The sequence below is a fragment of the Spodoptera frugiperda genome, chromosome 25 (assembly GCF_023101765.2).
Source record: "Spodoptera frugiperda isolate SF20-4 chromosome 25, AGI-APGP_CSIRO_Sfru_2.0, whole genome shotgun sequence".
Classification (NCBI taxonomy): domain Eukaryota; kingdom Metazoa; phylum Arthropoda; class Insecta; order Lepidoptera; family Noctuidae; genus Spodoptera; species Spodoptera frugiperda.
In genome coordinates, this window is record NC_064236.1 from 5,295,597 (window position 1) to 5,309,762 (window position 14,166).

Consider the following 14,166-nt stretch of genomic DNA (forward strand, 5'->3'; position numbering starts at 1 on the left):
TGTTTGAGGTAGGATTGAAAATCCACTGTAGTGATTAGGGGAGCTTGATGTGCTGATATCGTTACATAGTTGCACATAGGATTATGTTATTTTTTGCTGTCAAGGGCTACTTAGTCGAGAGATGTTCGACGCTTCTTGTGAAATTACACACGTCCGTGGGTTAACAATATAATTTGCGCAAAAAGTTGGCTTACCATAGCTGGTAATGGTATATTACTTTGAGTACATTTTTGAATATCTTCGAGTACGAAGAGGTTGATAAAAATGTATAATGTATAAATAGGAAGGCTTTCTTCATAGACAAAGAGAAGTCATCGCAAATTATGTGTATGTGTAGGAAAGTCTCAGAGTCTTAGGTTCGATTCTCTGATTGTTAAAGTACATGATTATGAAAACAATGACTTAACTGTGGTAACCATAAATCTAATAAAGGCGCATATATTGTTAAACACCGTACTCTGATTCATTTCTGTACTCCAGGATTTTCGAAAATAAGTAACCAATATTAGACCATACACTAATAAGGTTGCCTTTCACCAAGGATGTACTATGTTATGTTGCTGAGGATGCGTTTGACTTCCACCAATCATATTAATTGGCACATATAGCTAAGTGGTGGACTGGTGGAAACGGACTCAAATAAGCTATGTTTTTTATATGGAAAGATGCGTGCTATAGATGCCTACTATTGATATATTGTATACTCGAGCTGCACATCTCCATCATACAGCTACGTAGCTTAGTATCAGTGGAAACGGTAACATAGTTTCACAACTTAGCTATTAGATCTTCGTAGCATAGAGATACATAGCACATCTCTGGTAGAAAAGTACCTACTCTAATCTTCAATTAAGGAATCGAAATTCGTTTATTCAGTTTTCATATGACCATCAAAATATTAATAAAATAACAAAATGCAGTTTATTAAATACGTATTGTTTACAATAGCAGGGATATCGTCATCGCACCCAAGGTCAGGAGGAGAGTCACTGACTAAAACAAAGTTCATTTGTTTTTTGTCAAACTAATGGTCAGTGGACTTAAGTTGACGCTTTGATCGATGGGATAAATAAATATGTATTTTTTATTTTATGTATTTATTTATTGATGACTAATAATATTATTGTTGCGTTATAAGTTTAAAAATTGCAGATAAAGTACTCAGGGTTGATTCTCGAGTAGTAGGACTTTGATATAGCGCCTGGTGTGTGGCAGTAGGCTCAACGTGTTAAACATAGGACTTATAAAATAACTGGTGAAAAGTAAGTATGAGAAAGCTAACAGATCTAATTTTGTTAATGGTATAAAAATTTAATTGGGCACAGTATGGACGAGTAATCGAGTATGGACGTGGGTACAAAATCTACCAGCGGCAAGTCCCAATGTGTCGTTTTCCAACTTGTAAGTGTGGGAGAGCCATGCTTTGGCACGAATGGGCCGGGCTCGACCATAGTCACAGAAAACCAACGTCAAACAACCCGGAGACCCAATCCCTCCCCAAGCCCCGATTACCTAACAACCCGTAAATTCCAAACGGCCAAAAGGCCGGCAACGCACTTGTAATACCTCTGGTGTTTCGGGTGTCCATGGGTTGCGGCGATTGCTTACCATCAGGTGATCCGTCCGCTCGATTACCGGCGAATAATAAAAAAAACTCTTTACTAACCAAAACGAGGCACAAATTGTAGCCTTGAAAGAAACTTATATTTATTTGTTATTGTTTACAATTTCAATGGCGGTCATCTCGCTGATTCTCATCTAAGTTATAATTGCAAAACACGGAGCCGTCACAATACGGCAGTCGACCTTCAGCATTTCAAGTGCACACGGTCATTAGCATCGACATGACACCATATTGAAATGCATTCGACAAAAACGAACAAACTGTTGATTTATTTTTTTGGATTAGCCGATAGGAAAACATTTTGGGTTCAAGGTTTTCTCACGCTATGTGTACATAGGTAAATGCTGGGAAGTAGTGGTACACTCCCTGGCCACATTATTAGACGCACTCTTGTTTCTTGTTCAATTTGTAAATACATTTATATAAGTTTACTTACTATTTATATTTAGTACTTTTATGCTTAAACATATGAGTGTAATGTACATATTTATTCAGTTTTGATTTGTATTTATTTTTTAAATATAGAATTACAGTGTTGATTAATTTCTGAATACATATTATCAAAGTGAATTATTTGTTTGTTTCAACACGCTTATTTCTGGAAGTACTGGTTCCAATTGAAAAAATCTTTTTGTCGATTAAATTCCGTTTGTCAAAAGAGGTTATGAAATATAAAATATCACGCTAGGCTCAATAGGAACCTCTAAACATCAAAATAATCACCTAATAACAAAATGCTGGTGCGTCTAATAATATGGCCAGAGACTGTATATAATGTTATAAAAGTTTTATTTGTTATGATTAGGAGCCTACTTACTCTATTGTAAGTACTGCTAGAATGGTCAAGAAAAAAATACATTACAATATTTTCAGTATTTATATCTAGAATAAGATATATTTATCGAAGGAATTACTTACTAATGAACCTCATTAGTACAATAAACAAGGTAAGGTCATGTAACTATGTACAATTGTACATAGCATTCATCAATATCGTTCGTGAAATAAAAATATAAGATTGATAAAGTTCCACGACTTACACACCACCGCTATTAAACACAGCTACGAAAAAATATTAAAAGAAAATATCAATGAAATATTTGACACCAAAAATAAGAATAAAATTAGGAAAACAAATGATTATTTACAACAAAAAGGCAACAAATGCGTCACAAAATAAAAACAGTGCAAATCAAATTCGAAAAAAATATGTAAATATTGTTTGAAAAGCCCGAATTTGGAATTTGAATCTAAGTTCACTAAGTTATACGATGCATTATGCATTCTACTAACAGGTAGGTAAGGTGCATAGATATTCAAATGTATTGTGTGTCTATAGTAAAATCATCTGTTCGAGTGGTTGACAGATTAGATGACATCTTCTATTGGGTGTTAAGTGATCCTGATTTTTATCTCGGGTCAGTCAAAGGTTTTTGGGGTCTTTTACTGTGTATCAGGCATTAATCTGGTCCAGAATGTTTGATGATTTGATTTTTCTTTGATGTGTAGTTTAAAGTCTAAATTTTATGAATGTGCGTGTATGTTAAGCTTGCAATTTCTTCATACTATAAGGAACATCGCTGCAAACCAAAACATATTATAAGGTGTTACTACTATCCTTTTTATGAAAGGGTTTGCCCTAAATATTTACCGAATTTAGCAAAATTATAGACTATGCTCGTCTCTCAATGTACATAGTTTTTGATATCCATACTATACACCGAGAGTCTATAAAAGTGGCCACTGCTGACCAAAGACCAATTCCCGCATGGAAAAGTTTTCAGCTATAATCACCACGCTTGCTCTATGCGGGTTGGCGATTTCAAACTTATAATTAAAAATTTCCCAGGTTTCCTCACGATGTTTTCCTTTATCGTTAGTCAGTGGTGTCTAAATAATCTTTAACCTGGACTTATAATTTCTTATTATAAGTTTTAAATTGTCAATCCGCTTTAAGCAAGCGTTTAATGCTCGAACCTCTGTGAGAGAAGAGGCCTTTGGTCAGCAATGGCCACTTATAGGCTGTTGATGATGATGACAATGTCCAGTTATGGCCGGACGCGGGCTGATGATGATCACAATTGTGTTGATGGCAATCATGATTACATACTACTCATGACAAAACTGGCTTAAAGTACATTTTCTTTGAATCAGACACGTAATGTTATGTTTCTTTTACGCCCATTATTTCCTGAACAGGTAGCTAGAAGTGCACCTAATTGGGTAAAGTTTAAGATATATATTGAGGGTAATATCACTATAATAATAACATTTTAATATAATAATATAACAATGAGGTTTCTGTCACTGGATCCGTAATCGCCGGTAGCTTGGATCATTTTCGTGCGCCTCAAAGAGCCATCAGAGCGCCATAGATGGGCCCCTGTAGGGCTGATGCCTGATCCGGAGCTGTGAACTACCTAGCGGGTTTACCGGAGCTCCGCTCAGAAAGCAGGAGTAGGAAAAAAATCTTGGACCATGCTCCCTCTACTGGTCGGCTAAAAATATAAAAATTGGATTTTTATTTTTAAATAAAAGTATGGAATAATATTTCGCTTATTCGGAATAGTATGATTAGTTCTTGTTTAAATGTGATATTGTGTGCATGACACAACTAATAATACAGAAAGTTTAAGACACTATAAAAAAAAACTAGTCTGATTTTCGAGTAGTCGTGAGGGATGATTGCCCAATGGGAGGTTAAGGTTTGGAATCCTTAACGAGATTTTATTTTAGAAAAAAAAAATTCAAACACGGGGCGTTAGTAGTATAAGGGATGGGAAACCTGATGGTAAGCGGTCACCGTAGCCTAAATACACCGATACTAAAATTACAAGTGATTATACGAATCATCATTTTCATGTTACATTTAAGTTTAAACTTTATATTAACAATACAAAGTACTAGTTTAATATGAAACCTGAACTTAGTTAATTAACTAAAACTAACTGCACTAGTAAGTAATTAGTGGAGTTTCAACAATGTAGGTATTGTACGTACCCGCCATATTGTTTTCATTTTAATTCAAGATAGATGTTTGCAGTGAAATGCAAACTGCATAGGATTTACTTTACATGAACAAAGTTTACAGATTTCTGTAGTCTGTTATTTCAAAGGAATGGGTGAATTCAATTTATGTGTTATTAATACTAGTGCAAAAATTAGAAACCGTTCTTAAGTTGTTAACCAAGAAGTTGTTAGTTTTATTTACCGATGAATCAATTTTAGGTTCAGTTACGTTTCTGGAGCTGCATACTACTGAGTGGGTTTAACGGGGCACCGATTCGAAAAGCAGAAGGAATGGGGTGGTTTTTATTCAGTAAGAGTTAGACACTGCCTCTCGCCTCACCCAAGCCAGGAGAAGTCATTGGATAATTTTCCCCATCTAAAAAACGTTCAGTTACGTTAATTAAGTGATGAGATGGACCAGTTAACAAAAGCGACATAAAATTATTTTATATTTAATTTAACACTACATAGAATCTTTTCTTACTGGACAACAGCTTAGTAGTATCATTACTACCATATGATTGAAATTCAAGAAAACTTTGTTTCAGTAAATAATATGCGTATTCAACATTTATTTTTTTACTTTACTATACAATTGTAATCCAGGAAAGCTTTGTTTCACTAATATAATATGCATTTTCAAACATTTTTAATCTTAAGAGTATGAGAATAAGATGCACAAACGCCGTCAATGAAGACTACACAATTAAAATTGGCCAAACAATCCACAATAAAATTACATTAACGAGCAAAACACTGTTGAAAACGAGCAAAACATTCGATATCAGGGCTTCCTTATTCAAATGGCTAATATTTAAATTTGTCCTTGTTGATGGTCAGATAACCCTGGCCAAGTAATACCTACGTAAATAAAAATGATTTGATTCGGTAAAAAAAAAGTTCGTATGCAGTGGTGATTGACCGTTCATCTTGAAGGAGGTTGCAAGGGGAAAAGGTCCTTGACCCACATTGTACCGCTTGCACATCTCACGCACTTATTTACTTTAGTTTTTAAAGCTATGTAGGTTTGAAAAATCTATCTGTACTAAGCTACATAGTTAATGATGTCATTCTGTGCCTCTAAACCTTATACCACAAGTGAGCTAACGTAGGTGCAGTATGAGTTTATCTTTTTTTTTAAGTATTTGTTATTGATGAGTTATTTTACTGCAGTCGCTTACTTATTTATCATATTATATTTGATACCTACGTGTATAATCTTAGGTTTTGGTGTCTCATTCTTCAAATATATTTATTTTCCTTCGATGACGAAGTAACGTTAAACAATAAATACCATATTGCCGGAATATAAGAAAGTTTTGAAATATAGACATATTTTTTTATAGGGAAAATATTTAAAAAGTATCTAGCATATCCTTTACAACATTTCTTAGGGTTATATGCTACGTAGCTCTAATAGCTATACTGTGAACGTTTCCAAAAATACTAAGCTATGTAGATGTGTAAGTAAGATGTGAAAGAGGAAGATACCGAGCTCAAGTATGCGATGTATCAATATCGATCGTAGCGTAGCAACATCTCAATACATAACCTTTACGTTTTTTAATCCCAAAAGTGGTAAGCAGACGTGATCATTTACATTGTGACAAACTTTTCACCAGTTAAGGTGTGAATAGATTCATTTGTTCTATGTAACTAGACAATGACTATCCATAAGATACATAATCATATGTATGCGAACCAGTGGCTACCTAGAGAGTAGGACTGTGAAATCAGTTGAAAACCGTTATCCCCTCTATGTTTTCTGCTATGAAAGCCCAATCATCTGTGATATGATTGCTCTAGTTCACAAACATCTGAGTATACACATGAGTGGTTGTTGCATCTTTGATTCTGGGTTTGAATTTTGCTTTTATACCCATTGTTGGTTTTGGAAGTTTACACGCAGCTCTGTTAATAGGAATTTTTTAACTAAAAAATCATCGTTTTACTCTTGTACTTTATTAATGGATAAGGTTGTGCAACGTCACCGCGTCTATCTATAATGAAGAGTCGCTCTGTACGATCGACTCGCAGATATACTAAGTTAGGCACACAATTTTAGTGCCTTGTATTGGACCAAATCTTTTCATCATCATGTTAAAAAAAAAACAGTCAATACCACTGTTTCAAAACACACCAAGCCTTAGACCTTGCAGTTAGCTCTCGATCATTACACTAACGAATAGTGACATGTGACATTGGTCTAGAATCTAGATCATCTTCTAATCTAGTGTTAACATTGTAAGGACACTGTAGATTGCACCGGTGTCCCTACAATCATCTGCATTTAGTCTTTATTGGCACGTTTCACGCACGGTTGCTACGTCGTATGTACCTATATAAAGGTTATGTAAAAGACGTACATGACGGTATATGACATATATTTTATCATAGTCCACAGTCAAGCTGTTAACTGTATTTTTTTAAGACATTGCCTTTTCACCTGGATATTCTCCTGAGTCGTGACTGCGTTTACAAACACACAATTTCAAATGCACACCCAGACCCGAAACAATGTGTGAATCACACAAAGAGCTGCTCAGTGCGGGCACGATGATGTGGTAAATTACGTGCATAGGTAAGATGTTTACATAAGCGTACGTTTATAAAATATACACACTAATATTATAAATGGGACAGTTTGTTGGTTTGGATGTGTGTTCATCACACTGAAACTACTGAACGGATTTTGATGAAATTTTGTATACACGCGAGGTATGAGCTGACTTGGATGATAGGATAATTATTATCTTACGGGAACGCGTGTGAAGTCACTGGCAGAAGCTAGTTATAATCACTTAAAAAATGCTGAAAATCTGAAAATCCCATTGTTTAAAAAAATCTTAGATACTCGACTGTTGTACTTGCAACCAAATCTAAATCAAGCAGTAATTTAATATAAAGGGTGGTGGTACTTAACACCCTAACTGCAACTATAGAGTTATCAGGTGCCGGAAAGGGTGTCTACGCCATTGTATTGTTTGGGATAAATCTTCGGAAACTGTCCGATGTAAATGGGTAAAGGGTGGCTCTCTAGCGGCGATGTCTTCCGTTTTATGATCCACTCGACTGCTTCTGATAAAGGTGGAATTAAATTCAGTGGTAATTGCTTAATGGATTAGGTGTGGCTTTGATGCCGTGGGTCGCGAGTCGGAAGATCATTGCTGGGTTCGATTTTGATTTTGAACGACAGGTATGATGATGATCGTACTTATATGTATCTGTATACATTCCCTACATAATTGTCTGAAGGTAAGTAAAACAGTGTTTGGGCTCTAGTGTGAAAAGCAGGAGTAAGAACGGGGTGGTTTTTAGTCAGTAAGCGTCTGACAATCCCTCTCGAAGTCATTGGATGATTCATCCCCTTAAAAAAAATAGGGTTTTAAATAAGAATATCTTGATTTTAAATTTGTAATACAAGTAGGAAAAGTAGCTAAAAACTCCTTTTTTTCCTCTCAATATTTCCTTAATATTCCATCTAGACGTACAGGTCATCATCTTAATAAAATATTAGTTATAAATATTTGTGCATCGTTTCGTTTGCTGCGCATTTTGAGTCATTTGTGTTATACTGAACTCCGCATAGGTATAATAAAACATTAATATGAACTTAAGTAATAAAAATGTCATCCTTGAGTTGAATTTAAGAAAAAATACGAATATTTTTTCTCAGATTTATTTAAATCCGGTATATTAGGTATATTAAAAATCGATCATTGTTTTGACTTGTTTTACCTACCTATGTATCAATGTATCACGTATTTTTCAAAATGAGTTTATGTGCAAGTGAGTTTCCTTTTTGGTTTCAGATCGCGACTAGCTATTGTCTGAAACTGGACCCTTTAAATTTTAACGTATGTATGTTTTTAGACATTGATTGAGACATTGACAAGATATCCAAACGAGGATTTCCACATCAATTATTTTCACAATATCTCTTGCGAGCGAGCGAGTCGCATATCAGTGTGTTTCATGGTACATAATTATGTTTCATAAAAATAATAATTTAATTCGGTACATAAAATAAAAAACACTAATTTGCCCTTTGCAAGGCGGTATCAATGCACCTAATTACCTCAGCTCAGTGTTCGGTAAACGAACGTGACCATACACTCCTAGTCTATAATTAAGTATCCACACATGTATGTATGTACGTATGCGCTATAGCAATTAGCATCGCTGTCCTTGAATCGCGGACGACCTTAGGACGCGAGTTATGCATAAAGAATCAAATACTAAATTGGAGCTGAGAGCAAAAACTGGTTGGTCCAGGTCCGAGTGACGTCATATCGCCGAAACGCGACCGCTTCCGACCAAAGGACTTTATAGAAAACGACAGCAGACTAACTGTTGATACCCACGACTTAATGGGCACAAGGTTGGCACGTCTGGAATAGCTCTTTTGTTTTTAAACTGCACCACTTTTTGGCACCACTGCCTTTTATTTAGTGTGTCTTCGAGTTCGCGTCAGCCTGCGTCAATAAAATGCACGTAAATTCCCCTAAGTGGTACTTTTAACACTTCGTATGCTAAATAATGAATGTATAATTCTGCTTCTCAGTACCTACGAGATTTGCTTTGGGACTGAAATATTTTTAAGCAAATAAACATCATGACACGGTTGATGAATGTACTATTTAAAAGCCTTTTTGTCATACTTGTCTAATTAATTGTAATCGTCTTGAAAATCGTCGAGTATATTAATGGTGCATTAGGTAAATGTCTGATTCCGACCAAGATAAGATAAATGGTTACTTAAATTATGTATACAGCGTCCGGTTTCCGAAAATAGTGCGATCTGACATTCTGGTAGGCCTTTTTAATTGTACAAGGAGATACAATATTGGATTATTAGTGATAACTTGATAAGTATTCGATAATTTCCGGCAATGTGTGGTCACCACGAAAGTGCGTTGAGCGGATTCTCGGTATTGTGAGTGGGGTGACCACGTTTGCATGTGTTTGCAAATTAACATGTCATGACATGAGAGTCATGAGTACATGAGGTGACATGAGTGTTGGTTTTGTAAAAAGAGACACGTTTCAATTACGGTTGTCTAGAAATTATTTTACATTTTTCTCATTGTTGGGTTAATGGTTTAATCAGTATTTAAAATTAAAATTAAATATTATGTCTATTTACTCGTAATTAAAGATTGGCTTAAGTATTACTTAAGTAATGTTTAAAGAATTAATACATGATTTATTTTTAAATTAATTTTTCTTTCCTAGATGAGTGAATCTGAGGCCATTAATACTTTTAATAACTCGTAAAATCATAGGACTTATCCCAAACACACAAAACAACATGGCGGCATGAATTTCGCAGTATTTCTCGCTTTGTTGTAAAAAACGTGTCGGTTACTCATAGGTCAGCAGTGCGAGGCCAGTATTTTTGTTAGTTTTTTTAATATAATTTATATGTATTGACAATGAACATAAATCTTTGTTTTATTGGCATACACCGAGGTTCAATGACAAGAAATTATTGAACCCACAATTCACATTGATTGTGTTAATAAAATTATAATAGCTTTCGATTTCATTTATTCTTTGAAGTTCGATATTTTTATGGTATATTATGGTAGGCCAATCGGTGTTGTGTTTAGGATTGGTTTTGGGTGTTCTTGTTATAATTACCGTTTGGTTCTGTTTCACTAGTGAAGGGGTTGCTAGCGTCATTCGTAAATTCAGTTGCGAATCCCGGGTCGAGTAAAGTATATTTTTTTTGAAACGTTGCCCCACACTAGGATTTTTCCTGTATCGTGAGTGCACTTACAAACATACAAGTTCACATACACATGACACCCAGACCCGAAACAACAATTCGTGGATCACACAAAGAGTTGCTCCGTACGGGAATCGAACTCGCTACGTGGCAGCCGGTTGCCTAGCCACCGCCCCAACCGTGCAGTAAATTTATTGAGGACTATTCGGTTTTTCGGAAACTGACTGAGTTTGGAATTTAGTTCGATATAATTTTATTGATAACATGCAGTCATCAACCAGGCAGGCTGGGCAACCGACTGCCACGCAACGTGTAGCGGGTTCGATTCCCGCACGAAACAATTCTTTGTGGATCATACAAATTATTGTTTTGGAACTGGGTGGGGATTATGCAGGAGGAAATCCTAAAAACCACCTTGTTTGTACTCCTGCTCTTCGAGCCAGAGCCGCAGTAACCCGCTAGGTGTGTCTGCAGTTCCGGGATTCCGTAGGTTTCTTCTGTATTTATTCGGTACATATTTTAATGCATTTAAATAACTTTAATTAAAAAGTCTTATATTTTTCTGTCTTTTCTGATTGGTGTGATGTTCCCCACTGAGCCATCAATTAAGGTCGCTACTCGACTTCGAGGATGCGGGTTCGAAGCTGGCAAAGACAAATTGGGTTTGATTGTTTTGCGATTTAACATCAGTGTATCATTTTATATTGAATCCTGAATATATGTCGTGTGTATTGACCATGAGTAATATATAGAATGAGTTATAGGTATGTACTTGAAGTACAAAAAGTTGTAAAATAAGAAGCAACGAATTTATCTCCATATATCGAAAACAACTAGGGCAAGTAATGTGCCATATGCCATGTGTCTCTATGTTTCTATTTGCGCGCGTGCTCTCGGGGAGGTCGGTATATATGTAGTAGTGGACGGTAACAGGTTAAAGCAGATGATGATGACGGTTTTACAAAAATAAAGTAATTAGATTCCGTAATATTCCATTTTATGATCAATAAACGCAATTGGTATCGGTAGTGTTGGTAATTTTAGCAATAATATTAATAAATATACGACACGACTATCAGCACAGTGATAGCCGAATCCACATTCTACATGTCGACAACCTCGTGAGCCAAGTCAAGATATTTTATTTGTTTATCTTTCTTAGCTTTCGCGAAGGTTTCGTCATGGGGGATGGTGATTTCGATTATCATCGTGCGCCGTACTTGTCGGTCTATCACCAAATTATCAGGATTAGTTCATAATAATATACGAGTATATACCTACTGAAAACTGATACATGTAGGTATGTAATTAAGCTCAATATAAAAATAAAAATATTTATTAATCCATTTAAAATGCATGAATCAACTTTAAATAATAATTATAATGTAGCCGAACAAAGCAAATGCATAATTATGAGAGATCAATCATATATCACGTTAGTTCTAAGTATTCTCATAAATGCATTATAAAACATGCAATTTGTATGCACGGGGTGTTTCTAAATGTAAGCTTTTGACAGTGCACCTGTATGAAGGTTGAATTAATTAGATATGGAAAGCATTGAAGGTTTTTGCGTTGGTTGATTGTGGCTGCTGAGTAAGAGGTTTCAGGTTCTACGCCCGCGTCGAGTAATGTAATATATCTAATTTTAATTTACGGGGTATATAGAGGTGCACATTTATATAATATAATACGAAGTGAACCTCCAATTCAGGACTCTGAGCTGCGAAGGTAGTAAAAAAAAACAAAAAAGAATCTCCTATACTATTTTGCTCGACCCGGTAATTGAACCTCAGCATCTTTTAGGCAAGCGTATAAGTCAAAATTCTTGAACTTGGTTATGTGTCACAACAACCAACGTCTTTAATAAACATCCTATAAGTAAATTCTCACGTCCGTTTACATTTTATTTTAGCTCACCGAATTATAAGTCAGCGCCGGTGGTCGGCGGCCCGTCTGATGTATCACCTTCAAATATCATCTACCGATACACTTCACACAACACTACGTAAATATCAATTTAATTTCTCAAGGTCAATGGTCAAATTCTCATGATTACTATCAAAATTCTAAGAGCTTTGTTTCAAAGAAGTCCGAAAGATGTCGCCGTGGACCGGGGTTTTAAGACGCCCGCTTCTCATGGCTTTAAAACCTACAAAAGGCAAGTACCGAACCGATACGACCTTTAAACCTTCAAGAAAAGAGCATACTCCTTTTTAAAAGGCCGGCAACGCACCTGTGACTCCTCTGGTGTTGCGGGTGTCCATGGGCGGTGGTGATCGCTTACCATCAGGTGACTCGTTTGCTCGTTTGCCTCCTATTGCATAAAAAACCAATGTGACGTTTTCCGAATTACATGTATTTTTTAAGATTATTTAAACACCACTGACAAATGGTGAAGGAAAACATCGTGAGGAAACCTGAGCTTATAATTTCTTATTATACCTAAGTTCGAAGTCGCCAATCCGCATTGAGCAAGTGTGGTGCTTAATGCTCAAAGACGTGCCTACTGTTAAACACAGAATAATATCCCGGACCGTATTATTGCATATTGCTTAGAATCAGAAAAGTGAACACCTTTTATAGGATAAGGTGGTAAACGAGCAGACGGATTACCTGATTATAAGTAGCTGATGTCGTCCGTGGACACCGGCAACACCAGAGGAGTTTTATAGAAACACAACGCAAACGTTTCTTCACGTCGGGTTTCTATGAGGGCGTGGTATCACACCGGTCGAACCAGCCCATTCGTGCCAAAGCATGGCTCTCATACACTCAAATTTATCCTTTTTCTTTGGTAGGGATTTCAGTATTGATGGAATCCAAATCGAGAATTGAAACCTTTTGTTCGGCGTGATCATCACGCCAATCAATAAGAGTAGCTTACGTAATCAAATACAAATATGTCGGTACTAATTTATTTTAAAGGACAAACTAAGTTCAATGCAATCAAAGTATTAAGATTTATTTGTTTACTTACTTAACCGCAGTTGTTGGTTCGTTAGTTGAGTCGAGAAAACACGACTGTTAGGCTTAGTCTAAAGATTATATTCCTGTGTCTGGCAAAGGTGGAAAATATCGGTTCTTTGGTATTTGATAGAACGGGTTTTAATTCCAATTTCCATTTTTGGGATTATAACATAACGACATTAAAATATAATATCCCTCTCCTGAATTGTAGTATCTTCTTTTGAATATGAAACGCGTAATATTATGTCACACTTAGTAACACTATTCAAAGAGTTTGTATTGGTTGATTGGTCCCAAGTGCTTGTCGAGTGCATCCCGATTCTGTGTTAACAATAAAATTGATGTGTCGCGGAGTTTGATACTTAGGATGGACAGTCTTAAGTTGACTGTCCATCCTGGGTATCAAACTCTGCGACACACCAATTTTGATAATTAATAATTTGATAAAATATCCTGTTTGACCACACGCAGAACGACCTACTACAGTCGCTTGTCTTTAGCACAAACTTGGCAAATTGCAAACATTAGCAGAAGTAGAACGCTTAAATCTTACTTACCCATTTTACCGTTTGTATGTGGTGTCTAAATAATCTTAGAAAGTACATATAACTCGAAAAAAGTCACATTGGTACTTTGCCTTTGGTAGGTTTCGAACCCGCACCCTCATGCATGAGAAGCGAGCGTCTTAAACCTCCACGACATTAGGGTCAGGCTTATCAATAAACATTATAGCTCGATCTCTATTAAATGTGTGTCAAAAATGTAAATTAATCTATTTAAAAATAAAACAGCAATATCTAAAAACAACTATTTAAAAATGTAACTTTGCATA